Source organism: Apium graveolens, chromosome 8 (genome assembly GCF_009905375.1).
Source record: "Apium graveolens cultivar Ventura chromosome 8, ASM990537v1, whole genome shotgun sequence".
Lineage (NCBI taxonomy): Eukaryota > Viridiplantae > Streptophyta > Magnoliopsida > Apiales > Apiaceae > Apium > Apium graveolens.
In genome coordinates, this window is record NC_133654.1 from 253,012,146 (window position 1) to 253,016,338 (window position 4,193).

A 4,193-nucleotide genomic window follows, 5' to 3' on the forward strand; every position below is an offset into this window, starting at 1 on the left:
TTAAGACTTATTACTTATTGCTTCCGGTTGTGTTTCAGGTACTCTAGCGAGCGTTTATGCAAACATGTTCTCGCACCCGCAAGAGAAATCTAGATACGGATGAGGAGACAGATACAACTCTTGGCTTTTCGAAGAAGATAGTTTTGAAGATTCGGATAAAGAGAGTGAAAAGAAAGAACTTGTAACAATGGGTGATCGTATAGTTCAAGCCGATCCAGCTCTTATGGATTTTTCTCGGCCTAAAATTGATGACATTCAGTCAAACATCATTCATCCGGCTATTCAGGCAAATACTTTTGAAATCAAGCCGGGCACTATTCAGATGGTGCAGAATTCTGTTTCTTTCGGAGGTGTTGCGACTGAAGATCCCAACATGCATATCAGGAATTTTGTCGAGATCTGTAGTACTTTCAAATATAATGGTGTTCTGATGAGGCTATCAAGCTGAGGCTTTTCCCATTCTCTCCGAGGGACAAAGCTAAGGACTGGTTACATTCTTTATCAGCTGGGTCCATCACTACTTGGGAAAATCTCGCACAAAAGTTTCTGGTGAAGTTCTATCCAATAGCCAAGACTGCAGCTATGAGGAGTGCTCTTACTCAGTTTGCGCAACAACAAGGAGAATTTTTGTGCGAAGCTTGGGAGCGCTACAAGGAGATGTTGCGAAAGTATCCACATCATGGTATGCCTGACTGGACGGTGATCACTGGGTTCTATAATGGTTTGGGGGCCCAATCGAGGCCCATGCTCGATACAGCTTCTGGAGGCGCTTTGTGGGACAAAAGCTATACTGAAGCCTATAATCTCATTGAAACTATGGCTGCAAACGAGTATCAAAACCCAACTCAAAGGATGATGTCTGGGAAGGTAGCAGGTATTCTGGAAGTTGATGTAGCTACAGCTATTGCAGCGCAGCTCCAAGCGTTGTCTATGAAGGTCGATTCTTTAGCTAACTATGGAGTCAATCAAATAGCTATTGTCTGTGAGCTTTGTACAGGCTCTCATGCTACGGATCAGTGTTCTCTTGTTAATGAATCTGTTCAGTATATGAATAATTATCAGCAACCGCAGCAGCCTGTGCCCGCTACTTATCATCCTAATAACAGAAATCATCCCAATTTCAGCTGGAGCAATAATCAGAATGTTGTTCAGCAACCATATCAGCAAGCTGCAAGTAAACAGTTTAATCCACCTGGATTCCAGCAACCTCAGCAATATGCTCAAAGGCAATCATATCCTCAACGAAGAGGTGTTGCTCCACCTTCTAGTGCTGACTTCGAGGAGTTAAAGCTGTTGTGCAAAAGTCAGGTTGTTTCTATCAAGACCTTGGAAAATCAAATCGGAATTTAAGTATTCACTGATCACGATGCCATCCGCTATTTGGTCTCAAAGAAGGATTCGAAGCCTAGACTTATTCGTTGGGTGCTCTTGCTACAGGAATTTGAGTTAGAAATCAAGGATCGAAAATGTATTGAAAATCAAGTAGCTGACCATCTCTCTAGATTGGAGAATCCTGATTCTACTTCACATGATAAGACATTGATCAACGAATCTTTTCCGGATGAGCAGTTGTTCACAATTCAAGATGAAGAGCCATGGTTCGCAGACATTGTGAATTATCTTGTTAGCAATATAATGCCTCCTAACATGAATGTGGCTTAAAAGAAGAAGTTTCTGCATGGGGTGAAGTGGTGCATGTGGGATGAACCATATTTTTTTAGACAAGGAGCTGACCAGATCATCAGGAGATGTATCCCATTCTGTGAGACGGAGGGGATATTACGAGACTGTCATTCCACAGTTTATGGTGGACATTATGGTGGTGAAAAGACAACAACTCGTATTCTTCAAGCAGGTTTTTTCTGGCCTACGTTGTTTAAGGATGCACATCAGTTCGTTTAAGGTGTGATCGTTGCCAAAGAGTTGGGAATCTTACCAAAAAGGATGAGATGCCTTTAAATGTGATGCTTGAAGTTGAGGTCTTTGATGTTTGGGGAATCAATTTCATGGGACCATTTATCTCATCCTGCAATAATCAGTACATCTTGCTGACAGTCGATTATGTCTCGAAATGGGTAGAAGTCAAGGCTCTGTCGACTAATGATGCAAAGGTAGTGTTGAGTTTTCTTCATAAACAGATATTCACAAGGTTTGGAATGCCATGAGTTATCATAAGTGATGAAGGGTCGCATTTCTGCAATCGTAAGTTCACTTCTATGATGCAATGCTACAATGTGAATCATCGCATCGCTACTGCCTATCATCCACAAACTAATGGTCAAGCTGGAGTGTCGAATAGAGAGATCAAGCGCATTCTAGAGAAAGTCGTTTGTCCGTCAAGGAAAGATTGGTCTTTGAAGCTCGATGAAGCTATTTGGGCTTATAGAACAGCATACAAGACTCCACTTGGGATGTCCCCGTTTCAACTTGTCTATGGTAATGGATGTCATTTACCTGCGGAGCTTGAGCATAAGGCTTATTTGGCATTGAAGAAGTTAAACCTTGATCTAGATGCAGCTGGGAAGAAGTGAATGCTTCAGTTAAATGAACTTAATGAATTTCGACTTCAAGCGTACGAAAATAACAAAATATACAAGGAAAAAGTAAAAAAGTGGCATGACAAGAAGCTATCTCCTAAGTCATTTGTGCCGGGGTAACGAGTTCTTCTATTCAATTCTTGTCTCCGACTTTTTCCAGGAAAGTTGAAATCAAGGTGGTCTGGACCATTTATCGTCAAAACTGTGTTTCCAAATGGAGCGGTGGAGATTTTTGAGAACGATCCGGGCCAAGCATTCAAAGTAAATGGTCAGAGATTGAAGCACTATTATGGGGATTCGGCAAACCGTGAAGTGGTTAGTGCCGTTTTATTGTCAACTTGATCGCATTACTCCACGTCAAGCTAATGACGTAAAAGAAGCGCTTCTTGGGAGGCAACCCAAGATATGAGACCATATGAACCCTTAAATTGTAGTACTTTATCCAAAAACCTAAAAAAAAAATCAGAAAAATGTGGCAGAAAAAATATTTTTCCAGAGACCTAGAAAGCGCCCTCCTGCTAGGACCAGGCGGCCGCGTGTTAGCAGTCACCCTCCTGCTGGTGCCAGGCGACCGCCTGCAGACCTGATTTTTGAAAAAAATCACTTTCAGCCTATAAAAAAAAGATAAAAACAGAAAAACAAAAACACCACAGACCACAATCCCTATTACCCACAATTTTCATCCTACAAATTAGCCACAATCCCACTCCAAATCAATTTCTAACCCTAAGCCTACCCTATATATACATACAACCTTATATTACACATCTCATATACTTTCAGATCTCAAACTCTCTCCTACACACAAAACACAAACTCTCAAGCCCTTATTTTCAGTTTTCATGGCACCAAAGAGATTGAGAACTATGGGTAGCAGCAGCAGCAATCCGACTGCTACTGATTCGTTGAGGAGCATTGCTGCGAGGCCCCGATTGTTGGATAGAGCTGCTGAAGAGGAGTATACCAAGCTGCTTACTAAACCGATTATGAAGGAGAGGGGTTTTTGCCATCGGGGAGGGATGATGAATTATTACTGAAGATTGCAGAGAAGGGATTGATGACCTTCTGCGAGACACCTGAGGCGGTCCCGATGAGTGTTGTTCGCGAGTTTTATACGAACGCCATGGCCGACAAGAATGGGTTTTCTATTGTTCGTGAGCTTACTGTTGATTATCATCCCGAGGTGATTCGCCGGGTTATTGGGTAGCGACAAAGGAAACCACAGGAGGAGAATTGGAATGAAAATGCCTCTGAAGATTTTGACTCAGACTTGATTATTGCTACTCTCTGTCAGCCGGGCACGGTGTGGAAGTTTATGAGGGGATCCAATGATTATCGTTCTTTTCCTGCTATCACAATGAACAGGTATGCTCGTGCTTGGAATGCATTTATTTGTGCTAATATTCTTCCTTCTTCGCATGCACATGAAGTTACAGTTGAGAGAGCCAGGTTGTTGTGGGGGATTCTGAATGAAGAGTATTATGTGGACCTTGGTGATTTCATCTACTAAGGGATTTTGAAGTTTTTGAGGGGGGAAGTCGCAATACAATATCCTATATGCCTCTATTATCACAAATCTGTGCAAGGCAGTTGAAGTCCATTGGCCTTCTTATGAGCAGTTGCAGATGCCGGCCGCTCCTATTGATTCAACGACGC

General features: G+C 42.3%; 1 non-coding gene across 1 annotated transcript; it reads right to left on the bottom strand.

The window, feature by feature from the left end:
- Window positions 1-579: 579 nt before the first annotated feature.
- On the bottom strand, window positions 580-686 carry LOC141681869 (small nucleolar RNA R71). The gene has a single exon (XR_012559289.1). It is a non-coding gene; the product is annotated as a small nucleolar RNA R71 (small nucleolar RNA).
- Between the last annotated feature and the right edge of the window lie 3,507 nt (window positions 687-4,193).